The following is a 27,234-nucleotide window of genomic DNA, read 5'->3' as shown; positions in this document are numbered from 1 at the left end:
GGACTTGAACTTTTCTAAAAATATATTTAATCTCACGACATATAAGAATTTATTTGGGTTGAGGTGAATAGAACTGGCACTGTGTCATCAAAGTGAATGGAAATGTTGCATTAGTTGGCAGGGATTAGTAGTTTTGTTTTCTTGAGTTGTTTTGTTTTGATTTCCTAGGAGATTTCATGTTATAAAGTATGTGAACTATGTATTCTGGTTTTAGAGAGAGATCACTTGATTAACCCATAGCCTTTATAATTTGTTTTCGTTTTTTTTTTTTACATCTTTATTGGAGTATAATTGCTTTACAATGGTGTGTCAGTTTCTGCTTTATAACAAAGTGAATAGGTTATACATATACATATGTTCCCATATCTCTTCCCTCTTGCGTCTCCCTCCCTCCCACCCTCCCTATCCCACCCCTTCAGGCGGTCACAAAGCAATGACCTGATCTCCCTGTGCTATGCCGCTGCTTCCCACTAGCTATCTACCTTACGTTTGGTAGTGTATATTTGTCCATGCCTCTCTCTTGCTTTGTCACAGCTTACCCTTCCCCCTCCCCATATCCTCAAGTCCATTCTCTAGTAGGTCTGTGTCATTATTCCTGTCTTACCCCTAGGTTCTTCATGACATATTTTTCCTTAAATTCCATATATATGTGTTAGCATATGGTATTTGTCTTTCTCTTTCTGACTTACTTCACTCTGTATGACAGACTCTAGGTCTATCCACCTCACTACAAATAGCTCAATTTCGTTTCTTTTTATGGCTGAGTAATAATCCATTTTATATATGTGCCACATCTTTATCCATTCATCTGTCAATGGACACTTAGGTTGTTTCCATCTCTGGGCTATTGTAAATACAGCTGCAATGAACATTTTTGTACATGACTCTTTTTGAATTATGGTTCCTCAGGGTATATGCCCAGTAGTGGGATTGCTGGGTCATATGGTAATACTATTTGTAGTTTTTTAAGGAACTTCCATACTGTTCTCCACAGTGGCTGTATCAATTTACATTCCCACCAACAGTGCAAGAGGGTTCCCCTTTCTCCCCACCCTCTCCAGCATTTATTGTTTCTAGATTTTCTGATGATGGTCATTCTGACTGGTGTGAGATGATATCTCATTGTAGTTTTTTTTTTTTTTTTTTTTTTTTTTTGTAGTACGTGGGCCTCTCACTGCCGTGGCCTCTCCCACTGTGCAGCACAGGCTCCGGACACGCAGGCCCAGCGGCCATGGCTCACGGGCTCAGCCGCTCCATGGCATATGGGATCCTCCCGGTCCGGGGCACGAAACTGTGTCCCCTGCATCGGCAGGCGGACTCCCAACCTCTGCGCCACCATGGAAGCCCTCTCATTGTAGTTTTGATTTGCATTTCTCTAATGATTAATGATGTTGAGAATTCTTTCATGTGTTTGTTGGCAGTCTGTATATCTTCTTTGCAGAAATGTCTATTTAGGTCTTCTGCCCATTTTTGAATTGGGTTGTTTGTATTTTTGTTATTGAGCTGCATGAGCTGCTTATAAATTTTGGAGATTAATCCTTTGTCAGTTGCTTCATCTGCAAATATTTTCTCCCATTCTGAGAGTTGTCTTTTGGTCTGGTTTATGGTTTCCTTCGCTGTGCAAAAGCTTTGAAGTTTCATTAGGTCCCATTTGTTTATATTTGTTTTTATTTCCATTTTTCTAGGAGGTGGGTCAAAAAGGATCTTGCCGTGATTTATGTCATAGAGTGTTCTGCCTATGTTTTCCTCTAAAAGTTTCGTAGTGTCTGGCCTTACATTTAGATCTTTAATCCATTTTGAGCTTATTTTTGTGTATGGTGTTAGAGAGTGATCTAATCTCATACTTTTACATGTAGCTGTTCAGTTTTCCCAGCACCACAAGAGGCTGTCCTTTCTCCACTGTACATTCCTGCCTCCTTTATCAAAGATAAGGTGACCATATGTGCATGGGTTTATCTCTGGGCTTTCTATCCTGTTCCATTGATCTTTCTTTCTGTTTTTGTGCCAGTACCATACTGTCTTGATTACTGTAGCTTTGTAGTATAGTCTGAAGTCAGGGAGCCTGATTCCTCCAGCTCCGTTTACCATTCTCAAGATTGCTTTGGCTATTCGGGGTCTTTTGTGTTTCCATACAAATTGTGAAATTTTTTGTTCTAGTTCTGTGAAAAATGCGAGTGGTAGTTTGATAGGGATTGCATTGAATCTGTAGATTGCTTTCAGTAGTAGAGTCATTTTCACAATGTTGATTCTTCCAATCCAAGAACATGGTATATCTCTCCATCCATTTGTATCATCTTTAATTTCTTTCATCAGTGTCTTATAATTTTCTGCATACAGGTCTTTTGTCTCCTTAGGTACGTTTATTCCTAGATATTTTATTCTTTTTGTTGCAGTGGTAAATGGGAGTGTTTTCTTGATTTCACTTTCAGATTTTTAATCATTAGTGTATAGGAATGCCAGAGATTTCTGTGCATTAATTTTTTATCCTGCTACTTTACCAAATTCATTGATTAGCTCTAGTAGTTTTCTGGTAGCATCTTTAGGATTCTCTATGTATAGTATCATGTCATCTGCAAACAGTGACAGCTTTACTTCTTCTTTTCCGATTTGGATTCCTTTTATTTCCTTTTCTTCTCTGATTGCTGTGGCTAAAACTTCCAAAACTATGTTGAATAAGAGTGGTGAGAGTGGGCAACCTTGTCTTGTTCCTGATCTTAGTGGAAATGCTTTCAGTTTTTCACCATGGAGGACGATGTTGGCTGTGAGTTTGTCATATATGGCCTTTATTATGTTGAGGAAAGTTCCCTCTATGTCTACTTTCTGCAGGGTTTTTATCCTAAATGGGTGTTGAATTTTGTCAAAAGCTTTCTCTGCATCTATTGAGATGATTATATGGTTTTTCTCCTTCAATTTGTTAATGTGGTGTATCACGTTGATTGATTTGCGTATATTGAAGAATCCTTGCATTCCTGGGGTAAACCCCACTTGAAAATGGTGTATGATCCTTTTAATGTGCTCTTGGATTCTGTTTGCTAGTATTTTGTTGAGGATTTTTGCATCTGTGTTCATCAGTGATATTGGCCTATAGTTTTCTTTCTTTATGACATCCTTGTCTGGTTTTGGGATCAGGGTGATGGTGGCCTTGTAGAATGAGTTTGGGAGTGGTCCTCCCTCTGCTATGTTTTGGAAGAGTTTGAGAAGGATAGGTGTTAGCTCTTCTCTAAATGTTTGATAGAATTCGCCTGTGAAGCCATCTGGTCCTGGGCTTTTGTTTTTTGGAAGATTTTTAATCACAGTTTCAATTTCAGTGCTTGTGATTGGTCTGTTCATATTTTCTATTTCTTCCTGATTCAGTCTTGGCAGGTTGTGCATTTCTAAGAATTTATCCATTTCTTCCAGGTTGTCCATTTTATTGGCATAGAGTCGCTTGTAGTAATCTCTCATAATCTTTTTATTTCTGCAGTGTCAATTGTTACTTCTTTTTCATTTGTAATTCTATTGATTTGAGTCTTCTCCCTTTTTTTCTTGATGAGTCTGGCTACCGGTTTATCAGTTTTGTTTAACTTCTCAAAGAACCAGCTTTTAGTTTTATTGATCTTTGCTATCATTTCCTTCATTTCTTTTTCATTTATTTCTGATCTGATCTTTATGATTTCTTTCCTTCTGCTAACTTTGGGGTTTTTTTGTTCTTCTTTCTCTAATTGCTTTAGGTGCAAGGTTAGGTTGTTTATTCGAGTTGTTTATTCGAGATGTTTCCTGTTTCTTAAGGTAGGCTTGTATTGCTATAAACTTCCCTCTCAGAACTGCTTTTGCTGCATCTCATAGGTTTTGGGTCGTCGTGTCTCCATTGCCATTTGTTTCTAGGTATTATTTTGATTTCCTCTTGGATTTCTTCAGTGATCACTTTGTTATTAAGTAGTGTATTGTTTGCCTTTATGTGTTTGTTTTTTTACAGATCTTTTCCTGTAATTGATATCTAGTCTCATAGTGTTGTGGTCGGAAAAGATACTTGATACAATTTCAATTTTCTTAAATTTGCCAAGGCTTGATTTGTGACCCAAGAGATGATGTATCCTGGAGAATGTTCCATGAGCACTTGAGAAGGAAGTATATTCTGTTGTTTTTGGATGGAATGTCCTATAAATATCAATTAAGTCCATCTTGTTTAATGTATCATTTAAAGCTTGTGTTTCCTTATTTATTTTCATTTTGGATGATCTGTCCATTGGTGAAAGTGGGGTGTTAAAGTCCCCTACTATGAATGTCTTACTGTTGATTTCTTCTTTTATGGCTGTTAGTATTTGCCTTATGTATTGAGGTGCTCCTATGTTGGGTCCATAAATATTTACAATTGTCATATCTTCTTCTTGGATCGATCCCCTGATCATTATGTAGTGTTCTTCTTTGTCTCTTTTAATATTCCTTATTTTAAAGTCTATTTTGTCTGATATGAGCATTGCTACTCCAGCTTTCTTTTGGTTTCCATTTGCATGGAATATCTTTTTCCATCCCCTTACTTTCAGTCTGTATGTGTCTCTAGGTCTGAAGTGGGTCTCTTGTAGACAGCATATATAAGGGTCTTGTTTTTGTATCCATTCAGCCAATCTGTGTCTTTTAGTGGGAGCATTTAATCCATTTACATTTAAGGTAATTATCGATATGTATGTTCCTATTCCCATTTTCTAAATTGTTTTGGGTTCGTTATTATAGGTCTTTTCCTTCTCTTGTGTTTCTTGTCTAGAGAAGTTCCTTTAGCATTTGTTGTAAAGCTGGTTTGGTGGTGCTGAACTCTCTCAGCTTTTGCTTGTCTGTAATGGTTTTAATTTCTCCATCAAATCTGAATGAGATCCTTGCTGGGTAGAGTAGTCTTGGTTGCAGGTTTTTCTCCTTCATCACTTTCAGTATGTCCTGCCACTCCCTTCTGGCTTGTAGGGTTTCTGCTGAGAGATCAGCTGTTAACCTTATGGGGATTCCCTTGTGTGTTATTTGTTGTTTTTCCCTTGCTGCTTTTAATATGCTTTCTTTGTATTTACTTTTTGACAGTTTGATTAATATGTGTCTTGGCATATTTCTCCTTGGATTTATCCTGTATGGGACTCTCTGTTCTTCCTGGACTTGATTAACTATTTCCTTTCCCATATTAGGGAAGTTTTCAACTATAACCTCTTCAATTATTTTCTCAGTCCCTTTCTTTTTCTCTTCTTCTTCTGGAACCCCTATAATTCCAATGTTGGTACGTTTATTGTTGTCCCAGAGGTCTCTGAGACTGTCCTCAGTTCTTTTCATTCTTTTTTCTTTATTCTGCTCTGCAGTAGTTATTTCCACTATTTTATCTTCCAGGTCACTTATCCGTTCTTCTGCCTCAGTTATTCTGCTATTGATCCCATCTAGAGTATTTTTAATTTCATTTATTGTGTTGTTCATCATTGTTTGTTTCATCTTTCGTTCTTCTAGGTCCTTCTTAAATGTTTCTTGCATTTTGTCTATTCTATTTCCAATATTTTGGATCATCTTTACTATCATTATTCTGAATTCTTTTTCAGGTAGACTGCCTATTTCCTCTTCATTTGCTAGGTCAGGTGGGTTCTTATCTTGCACCTTCATCTGCTGTGTGTTTTTCTGTCTTCTCATTTTGCTTATCTTACTGTGTTTGGGGTCTCCTTTTTGCAGGCTGCAGGTTTGTAGTTCCCATTGTTTTTGGTGTCTGTCCCCAGTGGCTAAGGTTGGTTCAGTGGGTTGTGTAGGCTTCCTGGTGGAGGGGACTAGTGTCTCTGTTCTGCTGGATGAGGCTGGATCTTGTCTTTCTGGTGGGCAGGTCCACGTCTGGTGGTGTGTTTTGGGGTGTCCGTGGACTTATTATGATTTTAGGCAGCCTCTCTGCTAATGGGTGGCGTTGTGTTCCTGTCTTGCTAGTTGTTTGGCATAGGGTGTCCAGCACTGTAGCTTGCTGGTCTTTGAGTGAAGCTGGGTGCTGGTGTTGAGATGGAGATCTCTGGGAGATTTTCGCCGTTTGATATTATGTGTAGCTGGGAGGTCTCTTGTGGACCAGTGTCCTGGAGTTGGCTCTCCCACCTCAGAGGTACAGCACTGACTCCTGGCTGCAGCACCAAGAACCTTTCATCCACATGGCTCAGAATAAAAGGGAGAAAAAGTAGAATGAAAGAATTAGTAGAAGAAGAAAGAAAGAAACAAAGAAAGAAAGAAACAAAGAAAGAAAGGAGGGAGGGAGGAAGGAAGGAAGGAAGGAAGGAAGGAAGGAAGGAAAAAAAGAAAGAAGATAAAGTAAAATAAAATAAAGTAAGATAAAATATAATAAAGTTATTAAAATAAAAAATAATTAAGAGAAAAAAATAAAAAAATAAAACAGACGGATAGATCCCTAGGACAAGTGGTGGAAGCAAAGCTATACAGACAAAATGTCACACAGAAGCATACACATACATACAAAAAGAGGAAAAGGGGAAAAAATCCTAAATCTTGCTCTCAAAGTCCACCTCCTCAATTTGGGATGATTCATTGTCTATTCAGGTATTCCACAGATGCAGGGTACATCAAGTTGATTGTGGAGCTTTAATCCGCTGCTTCTGAGGCTGCTGGGAGAGATTTCCTTTTCTCTTCTTTGTTCTCACAGCTCCCAGGGGCTCAGCTTTGGATTTGGCCCTGCCACTGCGTGTAGGTCACTGGAGGGCGTCTGTTTTTTGCTCAGACAGGACGGGGTTAAAAGAGCCGCTGATTCGAGGGCTCTGTCGCACTCAGGCCGGCGGGGAGGGAGGGGCACGGCATGCGGGGCGGGCCTGCGGAGGCAGAGGCCAGCGTGACGTTGCACCAGCCTGAGGCGCGCGGTGCGTTCTCCTGGGGGAGTTGTCCTTAGATCCCAGGACCCTGGCAGTGGCGGGCTGCACAGGCTCCCCGGAAGGCGGGGTGTGGACAGTGACCTGTGCTCGCACACAGGCTTCTTGGTGGCGGCAGCAGCAGCCTTAGTATCTCCTGCCCGTCTCTGGGGTCTGCGCTGTTAGCCACGGCTCACACCCGTCTCTGGAGCTTCTTTAAGCAGCGCTCTTAATCCCCTCTCCTCGTGCACCAGGAAACAAAGAGGGAAGAAAAAGTCTCTTGCCTCTTCGGCAGGTGCAGACTTTTCCTCGGACTCCCTCCCGGCTAGCCGTGGCGCACTAACCCCCTTCAGGCTGTGTTCACGCCGCCAACCCCAGTCCTCTCCCTGCGCTCCGACCGAAGCCCGAGCCTCAACTCCCATCCCCGCCCGCCCCGGTGGGTGAACAGACAAGCCTCTCGGGCTGGTGAGTGCCGCTCGTCCCTGATCCTCTGTGCGGGAATCTCTCCGCTTTGCCCTCCGCACCCCTGTTGCTGTGCTCTCCTCTGTGGCTCCCAAGCTTTCCCCCTCCGCCGTCCGCAGTCTCCGCCCGCGAAGGGACTTCCTAGTGTGTGGAAACATTTCCTCCTTCACAGCTCCCTCCCACTGATGCAGGCCCTGTCCCTATCCTTTTGTCTCTGTTTATTCTTTTTACTTTTGCCCTAACCAGGTACGTGGGGAGTTTCTTGCCTTTTGGGAGGTCTCAGGTCTTCTACCAGCGTTCAGTAGGTGTTCTGTAGGAGTTGTTCCGCCTTTATAATTTGTTAACGAATTAGAAGATACTTCTTTCCCAATGTTTTATTTTGAACTAAAAAAATTCTCCAAAGCTACCTAACTTAGCCAGATTTCTTCATGTGTGATCTTAATGTAATCGTGTAATATTTATCCTGACATTTACACATAACCATGATTCTTTAAAGAAATATTGGTTATAAGATGTCAGGCTCTGTTCTAAGCATGTGGGGGACAATTGTGAATGTTAAAGAGGAGCTCCCTTCTTTCCCTTTGGCGCTTTTCCCATAGAAGAAGGCAAATTATTAAAGTGGACAAATAAACATAATTTCAGAAAGTGACAAATGGCATGAATAAAACAGGTAATAGGATAGAGAGACACTGGAGGTGGGTAGTCCTTTAGAGTGATCGAATAAGTCCTTTCAGAGGAAACATTATTTGAGATCTGAATGGTGAAAGAGGATGATGCTAAGAGTTCTGTGGAGAAGTCTTAAGTAGAGGGAACAGCGAGTGCAGCATTCTTAAATTAGAACAAGTTTGGATTGCTTAGGGAGAAAAAACCATATCAGTGTATCCAGGGATTATGAGGAAAGGAGACAGTGATGGAGAAGGCAGATTCTGATCACAAGGAGTCTTGAGGTCCATTGAAAGCTTAATGGGAAGCTACTGAGTGGAGCAATGGCAGGGGAACAAGACTGTTATTAAGTGTTTCAAATTACTCTGACTGGTTAATGGAAAAGAAATTTAGAGTAGCAAGGAGAAAACAAGGAGAATGTTTCAGTCGTTGAAGTGAGAAATTATTAAGGTGTTGAAGAATACATGCAAATAAATATGGGAAAACGACATCTGCAAACAAACCTTTAGAGAACTGGTACAAAGAAGGGCATCAGAGACTGCAAGGAAATTTGGGGTTAAAAATATCAATCTTTGTTTAAAGTAACAAGAAACATCAGAACAGATTATGATTGTATGTATGCCAATGTGTATTTTCAAATTAGCAGAGATAAATTAGTGCTGTGAGAGAGAGAAGTGAAGATCTTGAAAAGGTACCGTTGAAAGTTTACTCGACCCAGGTACAAATCCCTGTCTTGAGAAGTACGGGAACACTCCTTCTGTTTAAACAAGAGAGAAAAGAGACTGTGAATGTGGTTGCATGAACACAGTGCATGGTCGTTGACATTAATGGCATATTGAATGGTTTGGCATTTGGAGACAGGCTCCAAGGTTGTACATGCCTACTGAGGAGAAAGGCTGTCTCAGCCAGTCACATGCCGGGCTATATCTTTCTGCCAGGGATATGCTAGCTGTTTATACAAATGAGTTTTGAAGTTTGCATAGTCAGTCATTTGGAGACAGGCTGCTGTAGACATACCAAGAGATATTGTCTTCAAAGGCTATTTTTATAAACTCATTGCTGGCAGAGTCTGATTAACCTGGGATGTTTCACTCCATCTTCTCAGCCAGTCAATATCCCGTGGTTAGTGTTCACCCAACTAAGCTAAGATTCCTGTATGGTAATTCACCCACCCCCAGCATGGCAAGTTAACAGTGTAGCTTTAAGTCTCGAATCTGAAATGAGTAACAGAGAAAAGTACCAGGAAGAACAAATGCATATACCTTCATAAATGTCTTCCTCCAAGTCCACAATGAGGGCCAGAATCAATTCAACTGAGCTGCCATTAACAGGAGGTATGTGTAAGTAGTCAGAAGGATCAGCCTTTCTTACTCTAGCTGCTCTCTGCTATCTCTGATGCAGTTTCTGAAAGGGCATACTTATTGTAGGGTATCAGAAATTTCAGCTTATTATGCAGACATAGAGAATGGATTTGAGAACACGGGGAGGGGGAAGGGTAAGCTGGGATGAAGTGAGAGAGTGGCATGGACATATATACACTACCAATGTAAAATAGATAGCTAGTGGGAAGCAGCCACATAGCACAGGGAGATCAGCTCGGTGCTTTGTGACCACCTAGAGGGGTGGGATAGGGAGGGTGGGAGGGAGATGCAGCAGGGTGGAGATATGGGGATGTATGTATATGTATAGCTGATTCACTTTGTTATACAGCAGAAACTAACACACCATTGTAAAGCAATTATGCTCCAGTAAAGATGTTAAAAAAAAAAAGAAATTTCAGCTTATTCAGTTTGTTAAGGTTCATGATATTCTGATCATGATTCTCTGTGCATCTATAGCTACTGGCAGAGAAGGTACCGAGCTGTGAACCTCACTGAAAGCCATCTATATAAGCTTTGGACTGGCCAGCTGACACCAAGGATTTTCTCTTTCATGATTGTCGTATAGACCTGTAAGTAAATGATCCATTTTTTATCTTGACATTTCCAAACCCTATAATATTCGCCATGGAAGGCACAAGCTCTTATTTAGGTACAACTTCTAGAAGTAGCCTCTTTAAAAACAGTATTAGGTAGGCAAACCAATGGATGGTGACTGTACCAGATGAAGAAAATGAAGCTGAGAAGTTATAAGCCAGCTGGTCATTAATTCCCAGTTTCCCTGGGATAGTCTTGGTCTCTCCCTGTTGTCCTGGCATCGTTAATAATAATGGCTGAGCTTACCCTAAAAAAAAAAAAAAAGAATTTTAGGATAAGATATATGTTCTAAGTAACTTATCCTATACCATATAGCTAATAGGTGGCAGAGCAGCTTTCCATCTCTGATCTAGCTCAAAACTATGTTCATTCTTCTACAACCCGATAAACACAATCTCAGCTCACTAATTTAACCTCTCTAACCACAAATTCTGTAATTACTAGATAAAAGGGTTAAAACATATTAATTGCAATGTCAATTTCTCTTTTTAGACCTTCACCATTTCTACATACCGTATTAGCCATATCAGCAAAACATAAATCAAAGCAATTTCAGTCATTTTTGTTTATTGAGAAGTTTTTCTTCTGTGGGACTGTATTTCTCACAGTTAATTTTTAGATGAAGATCTTTCAGTGGATACTTGCTTTATGATTAACTTTGAATTCAATATGTGGCTAAACTAAACATGTTTCAGTTTAGATTTAATAAGGAAAGATTAAAAATTATATTCAACACAGTTTTATTGAATCCCTATTGAAGGCAAACTGGTGTTTAATTTTTGGATGTTAATTATTTCTAATTTGCCCTAAATAACAGCAATCCATTCTCCATTTGTTTCCTCTCTGAGGTAAATATTGGGGTGAGGGTTTATCTCTGAGAGCTTACAGGTCTTTCCTGTTTTGTTAGCTTATCTAATTTGTGAGCAGGAACATAAACCTGTAGTCTTATGTATCAAAATGTGATTTTTTGAATTTTATACCTCTTTTCAAGTCATCAAATAACAAACAAATTCAAATTCCACATATGAAAGTAGCTAGAACTTTTGCAATGATAAATGACTGGGTTGAAGCTAGTTATCACATCCCTTAAACACATAATTAAAGTGTGATATTTTATCTGACACAATTAGTTTCCTGCATGTCAGTTTATCCTAATTAACTTAGTTGAGTTTGACAGGTATCAGCATTTCTTGTCTTTGTGCCCTTGTTATATTCTGGCACATTAAATTTAGTCTTAAAACATTAAAAATATGCCACCATATCTGTAGTAAACTCAAGCCTCTCTGAAGCCCTGAAATGACGGTCACAATTTCCTTCATTAAGAAAAAGATACTTACAGGATAAAAATATGGAAATTTAACCAATTTTCAGTTGAATATTTTGCATGAACAATCTTTTCAGTAATGTTTAAGAAAACATTTTTCTGATGATTTATATGTATATAAAGGCTATTATAGGGTTTTTTTTTTTGGCTATTATAGTTTGGTCCTTATGATCATGCAGTATAAAAAGGAAGAAAAATTACAGTGATAAAACTAATTTCTGTGCCTCCCTTTACACAGACAGGGTATGAATATAATAACTTAAAATTGAAAAATTATCTTTAGTAACAAATATATTTCAATATTTCTGTAAAAGTATGTTAAATAAATTTTTTAAATTTAAATATATTTTTATATAAAATGAACAATTTTTTCTCAGTGATGTGGAAATTAATCAAAGAAAATTTAGTGTTATCCCTAAAAGTTGATCAAGCTCTATTATTATTATTGCTATTGTTATTATTATTTGTCTTAAAAAACTCCACATGTTTTTAGTGAAAACGCTCATATAGCAATGAATCCCAAGAAGAACAACTATGAGACCAACTGAAGCTCTTTTATGAAGTGTGTTTCCCCAGTATGGTGCTCTATTTATGTTTTTTATTTAATTAACTAATTTTGGGGGCATGTAATCAAAATCTAAATGTTAGTTAAATGGAATTATCACATTTGGGGCGGGAGCTTTTGCAAAGTACCAGGTTCCTAAATTCCTAGAATAACCTTGAGAAAGTAGCTTGCTAACTTTTAACAGCTGATGCTACCTCTATGAGTGTTACATTCATGGATTATCTGCTAAATAGAAAAAATCATGCTATAAGAGTGACTTTACTACTGAAGAGATTAAGATGATAAAACTTTGCCAAAAATTAGACTTCGACAATGGTCTTCAGAAGTGCTGCCATTTGCTTATTAATTGATATTTGAAACACACCTGTAGATCAGATAATTTTTATTTACCTTAATTTCTAGAGAGTTTTTTTGTTTTTCAACTCAACATCGAAGTTTGAATTCTGTAATAATTTTGTTTATAATTTAAACCCTACTATATGAGTAAAGCTGTTTACTCCTTGATCCATATGTTACAGTGCTAAAAAATAAATACATGAAATTCTTTTCAGCTTAATTCCATTTAAGTTACCTATGGGGATTTAATTCAGAAAAAAATTGGATTCTCAGTAAATTTTCCCACTTGAAAAAGGAAAAAAAAATATATTGTTTATGTAGGTGTCCTATTTTTTTTTTTTTTTTTTTTGCGATACGTGGGCCTCTCACTGTTGTGGCCTCTCCCGTTGCGGAGCACAGGCTCCGGACGCGCAGACTCAGCGACCATGGCTCACGGGCCCAGCCGCTCCGTGGCATGTGGGATCTTCCCGGACCGGGGCACGAACCCGTGTCCCCTGCATCTGCAGGTGGACTCTCAACCACTGCACCACCAGGGAAGCCCGGTGTCCTATTTCTGAAATGACAAGGGGTAAGTTTAGATAGCTACTGAGATCCACTGACCTAGATGTTGTGAGGTACCCTGACAACAAAACTGTCAGTTCATATAACTATAAAATACCTTGAATTGCTACTTTACTATGACTATTACGAATATCTATTAATTTATTCTAGAGGGGACTAGCTTTTTTTTTCAGAAGAACACAAGACACTATTCAAGATATTATTCTTTATGCTCAATTAAATAGCTCCATTTAAACTATTAATTTGTTCTTGTTACTTTTTCTGTTAAAAAGAGTGTATCCTCTATGTCTAGTAGAATGACCAAAAAAAAGTAAATTAAAATAGCAATTACAAATTCTGGCACAGAATATGGACCAGGTGGGACCTTCATACCCTCCCTGGTGGTACAGCTCTTTTGGAAACAGATTGGCAATTTCTCATAAAGCTAAACATACACAGGTCTCTTCCTAAATAATTGAAAACTATGTTTACACAAAAACCTTATATGAATATTCATAAGTAACTTTATTCCTAATGATGAGAAACAGGATACAATTCAAATGTCCTTCATCTGCTAAATGGATAAACAAACTGTGGTATAATCCTACAATTGAATACCATTGGGCAAGGAAAATAAATGAACCACTGGCAATGTGCAATAGCATGGTTGAATCTCAAATGAGAGAAGACTTACTCAAAAAGTTTCGTTCTACATAATCCCATTTATGTGACATTCTAGAAAAGGTAAATGTATATGGGTAGAAAAACTCATTAGTGGTGGCACGTGGCTAGATGAAGCAGGAGGGAATGACTGCAAAATGGTAGCGTGAGGGAATTTTAGGGGGTAATGGACCTTTACTATATCTTGACTATGGTGATAGTTACATAATTGCATATGATTTCAAAACATAAAACTCTACATTAAAAAGTGAACTTTACTGTATATACATTATAGCTTAATAAAACCTAATAAAAATATAATCATCAATTAATCATTCTCTTTGAACTCCATATTATTTGCTTTACTTGTAGCAGAGGTTTCCATTCTTTAAGCAAGTTGCAAAATAAATAACTATTTTGTAAGAATTATTGGTAATTGTATTAGAATGTCCTTTAAAGACTATTTCAATTACTCTCAAAAGTTTACTTTTGAATGATTACAAGCAAAATGTTGGAAATAAGTATTGTATTTTATTACATCATATTAATGAAACAAGCAAGTTTTCCCTATAGAACAAGGAGAAAAAACTTTCTTATGTGGGAAGAAAAGTCTGCTTACTAACAATGCCAGTTACCATTGTAAAATCTTGTTTTATTTTTAGATTATTAGTTTAAAAAATGAAGCATAAAGTCATTTTCCTAAAAGGAAGGCAAAAAATGGAAATTATGCTTGCACTATTCAATGTCATTCATGTCATTAGACTTTGCTTTGTATTCATTAAAGTAACTGACTTTTCCTCGGCTTAAGGATATTATATGTGGGGGCTTTGTCTCTTTTTAAAATAGTTTTGTTTGAAGTGATTTCATTTCTGTGAAAGAAGAAAGCTGAGATAATTACAGCAGTATGCTTCACAAGCTCAAGGGGTTTCAACTTTTCCATAGTTACTTCTTGAATTAGCTCTATTATAAAAATAAAACCCTTCACAGCTCATTGTCACTCGTGTTATTGCCTTTAAATGAATCACTTCTCATCTTTTCTTCTTAATATTTGACAAGGCACAACTGTTTTTTTTAAGCTTTTCAGATCAAACTTTAAAATATCCTCTTAAAAAAAAAAAGAAACCCTTCTCAGCAGAACAAAGGTAAGACAATTATCTCCCAAACTGGGCAAACGAAAATAAATTAAATTATTAGCTTCATAAGAAGTTATGCTGATAATCAATTTGTTTTTTGTGTGTCAGACTGTCCTAGTTATCTATATGAATCTAAAGCAGAACCGTTCTTAATTGAATAATCTATTACCCCTTGAGAATTTATAAGTTGTAATTAATAAATACATATTGGTTTTTAACATGGAGCATATCATAATAAATAGAATGTGAGAAATGTTGTTTCTAGAATCCCAATTTCAATAAATATAATACATTTATCATTTTATTACTAGATTATGGGCTAAATATCACATCATATTTAAAGAGGAGTTGATTATTTTTCCTGGCTTATTACCAACCATAGCTCTTCTCTCTATTCCTTCAAAACTTGAAACCTGCTTTTAATTTAAAAAAGGAGGGGCTTCCCTGGTGGCGCAATGGTTGAGGGTCTGCCTGCTGATGCAGGGGACACGGGTTCGTGCCCCAGTCCGGGAGGATCCCACATGCCGCAGAGCAGCTGGGCCCGTGAGCCATGGCCACTGAGCCTGCACGTCCGGAGCCTGTGCTCTGCAACGGGAGAGGCCACAGCAGTGAGAGGCCCGCGTACCGCAAAAAAAAAAAAAAAAAAAAAAAAAAAGGAAAAAAAAGAAGCATAATAAATAATTGCATGTCTCCTTAGGTCTCATTAAGACCACAGGAAAGATTGTGATTTACCACCACTATGCCCTCTCTCCATATTCCCATTATGTAATAGGTTGAATTGTGTCTCCCTCAAAAAACATGTTACTAATGCCCAGTACTTCAGGATGTGATCTTATTTGGAAATGGGGTTGTTGCTGAGGCTACTAATTAAGATTAGGTCATACTGGAGTATGATGGGCCCTTAATCGAATATGATTGGTGTCTGTGTAAGAAGATGACCATGTGAAGACAGAGACACACATGGAAACTCCTTGTGAAGATAAAGGCAGAGATTTAAATGATACATCTACAAACCAGGGAACATCAGTGACTGATGGCCACCACTAGAAGCTAAGAGACAAAGGATTCTCCCCTATGGGTTTCAGAGGAAGAATGGCCTTGCTAATAGCTTGCTTTTGGACTTCTAGCCTCCGAAACTGTGAAAAAATAAATTTCTGTTGTTTGTAACTCAGTTTTTGGTTTCTGTTAAGGCAGCTCTAGAAAACTGATGCGTTTCAGAAACAGAACCCTCTTCTTAATCCTGCCCTGGAAGTCCTGATCAGTCAGACTATATTTCCCAGAGTTCCTTGCAGGTTAGGTCCATTTTGTATTCTGTAAAATGCAGTCCTTTGCCGGCTACCCTATATTTCTCCTTTCCATTGCCTGGAAGACAGATACAGAGCTTCAAAATATTTAGTGAATATCCAAAATATATAAACAGCTCATACAACTCAACATCCAAAAAAACAAACAACTCAATTGAAAAATGCGCAGAAGACCTGAATAAACATTTTTCCAAAGAGTACTTGCCAGTGGCCAACAGGCACATGGAAAGATATGCAACATTGTTAATCATCAGGGAAATGAAAATCAAAACCACAAGATATCACCTCACACCTGTCAGACTGGCTATCATCAAAAAGAACACAAATAACAAATGTTGGCAAGGATGTGGAGAAAAGGAAACTCTCCTCTGCTGCTGGTGGGTATGTAAACTGGTGCAAACACTATGGAAAACAGTAGGAAGATTTCTCAAAAAACTAAAAATAGAACTACCATACAATCCGGCAATTCCACTCCTGGGTATATATCTGGAGAAAACAAAAACACTAATTCAAAAAGACACATGCACCCTAATGTTCATAGTAGCATTATTTACAATTGCCAAGATATGGAAGCAACCTTAGTGTCCATCAGCAGATGAATGGATAAAGAAGATGTGCCATATATATATATACATACACACACACACAATGGCATGCTACTCAGGCACAAAAAAAGAATGAAATTTTGCCATTTGCAAAAACATGAACGGGCTGTTATCACTTATATGTGAAATCTAAAAAATACAACAAAAAGTAGTGAATATAACAGAACAGAAACAGACTCACAGATATAGAGAACAAACTAGTGGTTACCGTTGCGGGAGGTGGTGAGCAATAAAGGGATAGGTGAAGTACAAACTATTATGTATAAAATAAGCTACAAGGTTATGTTGTACAACACAGGGAATATAGCCAATATTTTATAATAACTATAAATGGAGTATAACTTTTAAAAATTGTGAATCATTGGGCTTCCCTGGTGGCACAGTGGTTGAGAGTCCACCTGCCGATGCAGGGGACACAGGTTTGTGCCCCGGTCCGGGAAGATCCCACGTGCTGTGGAACGGCTGAGCCCGTGAGCCATGGCCGCTGAGCCTGCGCGTCCGGAGCCTGTGCTCCGCAACGGAAGAGGCCACAACAGTGAGAGGCCCGCGTACCACAAAAAAAAAAAAAAAAAAAAAAAAATTGTGAATCATTATATTATCTACCTGTAACTTATGTAATATTTTACATAAACTATACCTCAATAAAAAAAAATCAACCTCTGACAACAAGAAAAAGAAACTAGTATGGTGAAAAAAGAGGGTATGGATGTGTACTTTCCTAAACTTTTAAACTTTCTTCAAAATACTGCTGAAGGGCAGCACTAAATAATCCTTCAATACATTGAATATGCGTAGCTTACACGTAGATGAATGCTTTCTCTAAGACAGTGAATTAACTCTACAGGATTTATACTGACACACACATACACACACATATATACACAGTACATGACACATAAAGAAATTTATGGATTAACTGCAACAAACCATAGCTTTTGATAAAATTACCTTAGCCTATTCATATCTACATGGCTCAACTAATTCTGTTGTTTTTAAAATTGAGTTTTTATAAAATAAAAGACCATTAAACTAGATGGGGAGGAAGGACAGGACATAATATTGATTTATCTACTTTATCATGTTTAGGAATACAATTTTATTAAATCTCACCATTGTCATACCTAGGTCTTGCTGAATAGCAAAATTCTAATTTTTGATTCTTTGTTCATATTTATTATTTAGATTCTAAAACCTAGCAGTAGCTTAGTCCCCATTATTTAAGGAAATGATGAAAATCCTAAGAGGAAAGTTTCTATTCTGAGGCATACCTTAACTTCATTTATTTTTCAATTGTAATCCAAAAGTTATGATAATCAAAAGTAGAACTTTAGAAAATAGCTAAAGAATACTGCGAGTGCATATTTAGCCCTGAGAGACCTGAATTCAAAGTTCAGTCAATAGCAGTGTAAACTTAGAAAAATTATTTAATTTTCTAGACCCTCAAGTTCTCCATCCAAAATTTCAAAATGACACCTACAAAACAGGTCATGTTGAAAGGGAAACGAGAGAAAGACTATAAAATGCCTTGTATACAGTGTTTGCTCCATTCATATTAATTCCTCAGCCAACTAATATGAATAAGTATATGTTTATGTTAAGCCATGATTTCTCTCAATGACACAGCACTGTTGAGGCCTCCTGAGAGGAATTTCCATTTGCAGAATCATTACTGACATTCCCCTCATGGCTTCTGCTTACTCAATATTGGGATCGTCTTATTACTCATTGCTTATTAAAGTTATCATTGAATTTATGATCTTTTATGCCAGTAATTTGTAATGATTACATACAATATTAAAAGGACCTCACTGCTCCCACTGTTAAACAGTTGAAACAAAATTCCTTTCGTGATCATGTCTTCTTCAATTATTTGAAATTCCTTTCTAGTAGCTACAGTCAGTGCCCTTGGCCAGATCATCCAGGATCCCCTTAATGGTTCCATAGATGCCCATAGAGTCAGATGCCCCCAAAGATAACTGTGCCTGGAATTTCAGCCCTCCCACCCCCAGAACTGCCTGGCATAGGATTGTGAAAGGAATTGTGAAAGTCCAGCTCCCTCACCTCAATGGAGAACAAACCAGTGATTTTTATGATCCTGATCCCTGCTTCATCAGCAGAAGCATCACCTGATGGTTTCTTCCCCCTTCTCCATCCTGCTTTCCTCCAGTCTCTTACCAATTCTCCTCCTCAGAGCATTTTTAAATAACTCATTTCCATAAGAAATGATTCTGCTCCAGGAGACCATTAGACACTATTCCCACTGTTAAAATACACATGATCTAACACAACATGTTTAAAGAGAAATATTCTCTTTAAATTATAAGCCATAACCAAACCACTGGAAGGTATATATTTCTGCAAAGATCTCAGTGATTCCACATCTATGCACCAAAAAAAGTGAGCAGAATATTTATAAAATTTGTTTATAATTGTGTGCTTAATATATTACAGATGATGTGATTTTACTTCACCAGGAAGTATCTCATTATTATTAGCTACTGGCAGAGGCAACACAAATTATATCCACCTCACAATTACAAATTGATACAACTAATTTAACTTGACTAAAGTTTTCTGGATGCCTTGTTTATGTTTATTTATTATTGACTATACAAATTAGGTAGCTCCACCTTCTTTATTTTTTTATTCTTTTGTGTTACTCTCTTTTACTGATATGGTATAAATATTTGCTGTATTCATGCCAGACAAAAAGCATAGCACAAGGATTTGTGTTTATGGATTAATTCATAAATATAAAATGAATATAAGTTCTTCAATAAAGGAATTTTATAGAATTTATCAAAAATGTTTAAATAGTAGCCATGCAAAATTTAAATTATTTTTCTCCATTTTTTCTTTTTCATAAAATATTCTTATATAATGGGACAAAAGACATAAATGATTAGATGTTCAAAACAAATATAACTAATTAAAATTCTATCATTTTTCATACTTATTTTTCAGTAGACACAATTCAAAAGATCAACAGCTAAAATGGAAATACATGTGAACATATATTTGAATATATCTCATATAGCACATTAATATATCTGTTGCCTACAGTACAGAATTCTACGGGTGCCTTATTAAAAATTGCTATTTTAGTATAGATCTGCTATTTTATCAAGACCCCCTTGAATTCATCAATCTTAAATTATTTTCCAGATTAAAAATATTGAAAACAAATATTGATGCTATTTAAATCAAGCAAACTTTGTGATTTCAACCACCCATTTTAAGTATAACTAAACAAAATTTAAAATTATTTTTATGGTGAATTTGGTATGGAATTCTAGGTTTGCATTACAAATTCTTTTTTACAAAGAATGTCAGAAGCTAACATGCTGTGTGGTTAAGAAATTTAGGGACTTTCCCGGTGGTGGTCCAGTGGTAAAGAATCTGCCTTCCAATGCAGGGGACGCAGGTTTGATCCCTGGTCGGGGAACTAAGATCCCACATGCTGAGTGCAACTAAGCCCAAACGCCACAACTACTGAGCCCATGTGCCTCAAACTACAGAGGCCACATGCTCTGGAGCCCATGTGCCAGAACTACGGAGCCCACACACTCTGGAGCCCACACGTCACAACTAGAGAGAGAAAACCCACACGCCACAACTAGAGAGAAGGCTGCACGCCACAAAAAAAAGATCCTACATGCCACAAGGAAGACCCAATGCAGCTAAAAATTTAAGAAAGGAAGGAAGGAAGGAAGAATTTTACTCAGGGAATTCCCTGGCAGACCAATGGTTAGGACTCAGCACTTTCACTGCCATGGGTCCAGTTTCAATCCCTTTGATCCCTGGTTGGGGAATTAAGATCCTGCAAGCTGAGCTGCAGTGAGTCTGGAATGTAGGTAAAGCTGTATTACTGCAAAGTTCATGTTTATTTCCATTTATGTTACCTTCCTCATGAGAAATGAATAAAAGCATACAACTGTTAATATGCAACACTAAGTAAAAGATAATGAATTTCTTAAAGTGCAATCATATTACAAGGTAATCTCACAGACAATTTATTTGAAGTAAATGAGATCTTAAGTGGTCACCTAAGGGGGACATGGCGTTAACTTTTGCCTTAAAAGATGAGTTGAATTTCAAAAGGCAAGAAAGAGTATGCACTTATACAAACATTTTGTCAGACAATTTGGTAGGTTTTGTATCATTATAAATCTGAATACCCTTTCAACTATTATTTCCAATTCTAGATATATCTATCCTCTACATATACTCATATGCCCAAAGATATATTAGTAAATATGATCATTACCCTCTTATTTATTAAAAATATAAAAGTTTGAAACTATATAAATGTCAGTCAAGAAGAGAATGGATAAATAAACAAGTTGTAACTATATAGTGGGACAAATAAATTAGAGATACAGTTTGAAATATGGATATAAATGTGATACATTATTTATTACAGAACTTTCTAAACAATATCCATAGTATGATTCCATGTATGTAAAAAGAAGCAAGTTAAACCAGCATATATTTTTATGTATGTATAGATTACTAAAATGCATTTTCAAAACTGTGGAAGAATATACCACAACCTGGTAATGCTAGCTCTGAAGGGAAGTAGGATTACTGTGGAACAGTACAGTTTGGCATGTGACAATGACAATTAATATGTTATTTTACTTCTTATTCTCTATAATTATCAGTGATTGAATATTTGTTCACTGCACTTATTCAAATATTATTTAACTATTAAAATACTATAACGGATCTAGAAGAATAAGTCCCCTGCCCAGATACATTTTCTACGACCACTCAGAAGGCAGAGAACTAACCCTCCCCCTTCCCCGCTAGCACAAAAATGCATAAAATGATTGTCAATCTCTATCATCTGTCTGCAATCAATCTAAACACTTTCTGGAAACTTCAGGCAGTCCTGGTGTTCCAATAAATTGTACAACAAATTGTAAAGATACTTGAAACTCTTATCATCTATCATTCTTATAAAATGTGATGGTCCAGGAAAAGCAGGCATTTCTCTATCCTCATTTGCAAAATTGTAGTGTCTTTGAATTCTTATTCCATATCAATATGCTTCTCATCATCTGATGAATTATCCAACTAATCTTTCTCCCTTCTCTCTCAACATATTTCTGCTTTGCTCTCTGAAATTACTTGGCATTATTCAGTAAATATTTTGGATATGGTTCATATCCTTCAGCTTTCTCCAAATACTGCCACAATCCAAGGTAAATTTCAAAATTCATTAAGATAATATTTCCAGCAATGTATCTTGAAAATTATTGGACTTTATCCAATGCCAAAAGGCAAGAAAAGGAAATAAGTTAAAAATGTTGTAAAGGAAGATATTATATATAATGATGATCTACATAGGAAGTCCAAGAGAATCAATCAAATAACTATAAATACATAAGATAATTCAGTAGGGGGGACCAGAGTAAGCATTGAGTACAAAAAAATAAGTAGCTTTCTCGTAATGATTTCTTGGATATGACACCAAAAGCACAGATAACGACAACAAAAACTAGATGTCAAGATTAAAAACTTTATAAATCAAAATATTCTATCAACATAGTAAAGGCAACCCAGCGTGAAAGAAAATATTTGTAAATCATACATCTGATGAGATTTATATCTAGAGTATATAAAGAACTCCTACAACCCAACAAAAACAAAAAACAAACAACCCAATCAAAATGGACAAAGGACCTGAATAGACATTTCTCCAGTGAAGATATACAAATGACCAATAGACACCTTGAAAGATTCTCAGCATCACTGATAATTAGGAAAAGGAAATCAAAAACACAAAGAGATACTTTTTTGTATCTGTTAGGTTGGGTGTTATAAACACACACACACAGAAAATATCAAGTGTTGGAGAGGATGTGGAGAATTTGGAACTCTTGTGCATTGCTGATGGGGATGTAAAATGGAAACAATGGAAAATGGTATGAGGATTCCTCAAAAAATAAAACACAGAATTGCCATATTACCACACAATCCAACAATACTACTTCTTGGTATAAACTCAAAAGAATTGAAATGAGATAATTGAACAAATATCCATACATCCATGTCCATAGCAGCATTATTTACAATAGCCAAAATGTAGAAGCAAGCAACCCAAGTATCCAGTGATGGATGAATGGATAAACAAAATGTGGTGTATAAAATGGAATATTATTCAGCCTTAAAAAGGAAGGAAATTCTGAGACATGCTGTGATATGGATAAACCTTGAAGACATAATGCTATGTGAAAGAAGCCAGTCACAGAAGGACAAATATTGTACAATACAATTTATGTGAGGTACCTAGGATAATCAAATTCATAGAGACAGAAAGTAGGATGGTGATTGTCAAGGGCTGGGAGGGAAGGGACAATAGGTAGTTTAATGGATAAAGAGTTTCATTTAAAGTTGAAAAAGTTACGAAAATGGATGGTGGTGATGTTTGCACACTAATATAAATGTACAAAACGTACACTTGAAAAAGGTCAAAATGGTAAATTGTATGTTATATATATTTTACTGCAATAAAATAACTAGCTTTCTTACCTACCAGCAACCATAACTTAGAAATACGATGAAATAAAGTAAATTAAATTCACAATTAACAAAACATGAATAATTGAGAATAAACCTAATAAAAAATTTGGAAGGCAGAAGAGAAGCACATTATTCTCAGGAGTTGGTTGGAGTCCATACCTATATGAAGGAAAATAAAACTTTTACTGAAAACTAAAATATGATGTAAATAAGAATGGCTCAAAATGGCCATCCTTCCCACAAAATAGAATTCAACAAGCCCCTTCTTAAGGAAGACAGCACTTCTGTGCCATCCATTTACAGTCTCTCATCCAAAGTCCACCATCTCTATAAGGTCTGAATTTGATGCCTCTTTCCTCAGAGATATAAAAGAGAATGATAACAACAACAAAATTATCTGACCACAATCATCCCTCCCTACTTCTGCCAACTCCAACATCAAACAAGATCACCTGGGACAGTGATGGAGGAATTCACACATAAGAACACTGTCCAAAGTGGGAACGTGTGCAAATTCCTTCTTCTCCTAGTTAACATAAATAATGCTACTTCTTTACCTGTTCCAGCAACAGAACCCCTCTATTCCTTATGCCTTGTGGATAAACTTATTAATATACTCAATCATATCATCGCCCCTGCATTCTGACAGCACTCAATCCAGAATAAAGCTGTGTTTTTGTAAATCCTCCCTTAAATCACCTGGCACAAATTCAAAACACACATTGTGCCTCTTCTAACATGCTTTTACAGAGACGCCCTGTGGTTTTTCTACAGTGTGCTATCCAAGGAAGCAACAAACCCAACTCTGTTGAACTACTCATGGGTTTCTAGTGGTCACCGGCTGGAGAATATTATGTCATAAAGAATTTCTCTCATGTTCCTATTAGGGTGAAGGTACAAATTCTCCTTGTTGTTTTTAATGGTATTAAAAAATACAAAGAACCTAATTTCCTATTGTTAGTTTGTTACATTCCCTCTTGTCAACTTAGCAGTATCCCACCTCTCTTTAAAAGTCACCACTGCTTTGCTAAGGAGAAGCTTCCAGTTTTCCTTTCCTTAGGATAGTGTTTGCCAAGTGGTGCTACTCTGGAAATATTTGGGAGGCAGAGGAGAGGCAGAAATTCTTTATTCTCAGGAGTTGGTTGTAGCCAGATGCTTGGGGAAATGAGGGATTTAGAACAGTTCCTTGGTGAGTGCCCAAGAGCTACCTGCTGGGCGGCTGCCACCTTAGATATTTAGTGGAACCTCTCACAGAGCCTCTTGAACATTGGTGGCGGTTCCCACATCAGTGCTTCAGGCTGAGATTCTCAGTGTCTCCTGAGTGTCTGCCAGCCTAGTTTCTCTGGCTTCCCATGACATCCCATGCTGTTACCCCAGGTCATTCTATTAAAACCCTCTATCTGGATTACAGAGTGTTTCTGTTTCACTGACTGAATACAGATTAATGTAATTAGAAAAGCAGTTAAATAAATTATGGTACGCATGAGGTACTCCGGCAGTAGTTCAGTGAGTATTATTGTTAAGGAAAAAATTTGTAAGAGAACACATACAGTACTATACCATTTAAGGAAGTATTTATAAAATTGCAACAGCGGTTGTCTGGAGAGACATTCTTTGGAGGGATGGGTGGGATGAATGGTGACATTCACATTTTTCTCTTTAAACTTCTGCATCATTTGCATCCTTTAGATAAAAATCTTAATGATACATTACTTTTGTAGTTAGAAATAATAGCAACAAAAAGAACTAGAAAAACTAAAAAAAAAATGCCTGATACTTCTTAATCTCAATGATTGTTGTCTCCTACACAATAACTTCTGATAGTTATGTACAGGACTACAACTTGGATTTTTATCATTACACACACACACACACACACACACACACACACACACACACACACACACACACACACACACACACACCCTTCAGAAACTGTATACCTCAAGATAGCATTCTTCTGACACACAATTCTGACTTTCCATTTTGGCATTAACATTAACCCACAGTTCAATATCACAGAGGCCTGAATGACCAATTTCTTCAAATTTTCTTAAATTCATCAGCCTTCTTGTTCTGTTGCTTATTTCTTTCTATTCAACTCCTTTTACAAAGACAGCCAAATTTCTTAAGATGCTTATATTTCTTTCCTATTTTTCTGTTAAAATTCAAGCCCCAAATCACTATTTCAATCTGATTCCTTCACTCCTAGACAAGGAAAATGCATTCTGTTGGAGGATATAATCCAACTTTCAGACTATTGTTATTTGAAGCTAATGAACTACAACCATATCTGTGTTCTCAGCATACAGCCACTATTTTAATTTTCCATAGTCACCTCTTTTTATTTCCTGTCCAATATAATTCTGAACTCTTATTTTCTCACTCAAAATTTAGCATGAGTCTATTATTTCATTTCATAAATATCTGTCATTCATTCTCTGAAAAACAAAACTGTGGCCACCAAATGAGGGTTCATCATATTCTCACTTCCTGACCAAAAATATATTTATAACAATTCAAAATTCCTGTCCTGGAGTGTCAAAAGGTAACTCTTTCCTGCTGCCTCACTTTGACCTCTCCATCTTGCTTAGTTTTCTACAGCTTGTTGCTCATGTTTTCTGTCTTCCTTATCCTTTGTAATGATGATTTCCCCTAAGCAATTCAGATGCCTCCCCATTATAGGACTTTTGACCTTAGGCATCCCTTTAATTACTCGCTAGAGGCTCTACTGCCTTTTATCAACACTTCTCAGAGAATACTAATTGGTATCTTCACTCCCATATTGCTAATTGACTGACTGACACCTACATCTACCAGTGCCTGGTTGGCATCCTCATTAATTCTAAGAAATAATGATGATAATAACTAATATCTACTGAATGCTTACTGTATTCTAGGCATCTTTTAGGCACAGTACATATTTAAATATTTTTATTCTTTCCAACAGCCTTAAAAGGTAAGTGCAATTATAATTCTAAGTTTAAGATTTGGAAACTGAGTTATAGAGAACTTAGATAACTTGCTCAAAGTCACAATCAATAAGTGAATGAACAAAAATTTAAGCCCAAATTGTCAACACCAAAATTCAACATCTTAACTATTTGTCACACTGCCTCTCAACTACACACATTAGTGAAATAATTTTATTCTTTAAATAGGGAGGAGATTGTATTTGATTGATAACTCACAGGAATGGGTGATAGTCGATTTTTTATGATGTACATTCTGTAAACTTTACACATATATAAACATTTTTACATATGATACATTTAAAAAAAATAGCCACATCACTGTGGTTAGGTTAAGGATCATCCTCAAGATTCTAATTGGTTCCCTTGCCTTTGGTTTATATTTTGTCTGAATGGGAACTAAAATTTTCCACATGGAAATTTACCCACTGCGGGTGAAACCCTCATTTTACTTTTCGAGGCGTGATATCATCCCTAGAGCCACTACATTTTCCTCAATTAGTGCAGTTTAGAAGCTCTGGGTCTTCATGCCTCAGTGGCCATCAGTGGGATGAATATTGACCCTCAGCAAAATACCACTTTCCAGGGAAGTTTCTAGGTGGGCAACATTCCAGTGCAACTCTGAACAATACCTAGACATTACCCAGATTACCTCCTGCCCTTTATCTAGAGGTGGGAAGCTTTATCATCTGAAGGTAGTAAGACTCTTCAGTAGATTAAACAGGGGTAGGTCACTAGGCATTTAGTGTCCACTGCCAAACACATGTGGTAAACATTGAGTGACTTTCAGCTAATAGCCAGGTACTCTGATAGATTTTATTACTTTCTCCAGAGAAACAATATTATGGATCAATAGTGAAATCCAATTAGAATTTCATTTTGCCTCATTTGACTAAACAGATACACTCTGTATCTGGAGACATGAATTAACTATAAGTAAAGAGAATTCCTAATCAGAAAATTTTAAGCTTTGCTTTTCTGATAATACAGCTGTGAATCATCTTCTAGAGAGTGTGCTGTGACCTTAGCACAGTTTGCTTAAGAAAAATGGCAAAAGTATATTGTTCCATCTGTTCCAGACTCTAGAGGAAATTACTGTTTGCTAGTACCAGAGGTATTAAAAAGCATTGGGGAATTTTCTTAACTTTATACCATAATAATATTATTTAAGGAAGAATCTCACTTTGATTCACAAGCAAAGAGTAGACTGAACTCTATCTTTGAAATGACACCCTTCATAAACACTTTCCATATTTCTCTCTCATGATTTATTTTCTCCTGGTGTTACTATAAATTGAGAAACTCATTATGCAATTTTGATTTTTCTATTCTAACA

The sequence above is a fragment of the Tursiops truncatus genome, chromosome 3 (genome assembly GCF_011762595.2).
Source record: "Tursiops truncatus isolate mTurTru1 chromosome 3, mTurTru1.mat.Y, whole genome shotgun sequence".
NCBI lineage: Eukaryota > Metazoa > Chordata > Mammalia > Artiodactyla > Delphinidae > Tursiops > Tursiops truncatus.
Note: the sequence above shows the minus strand (reverse complement) of the source record.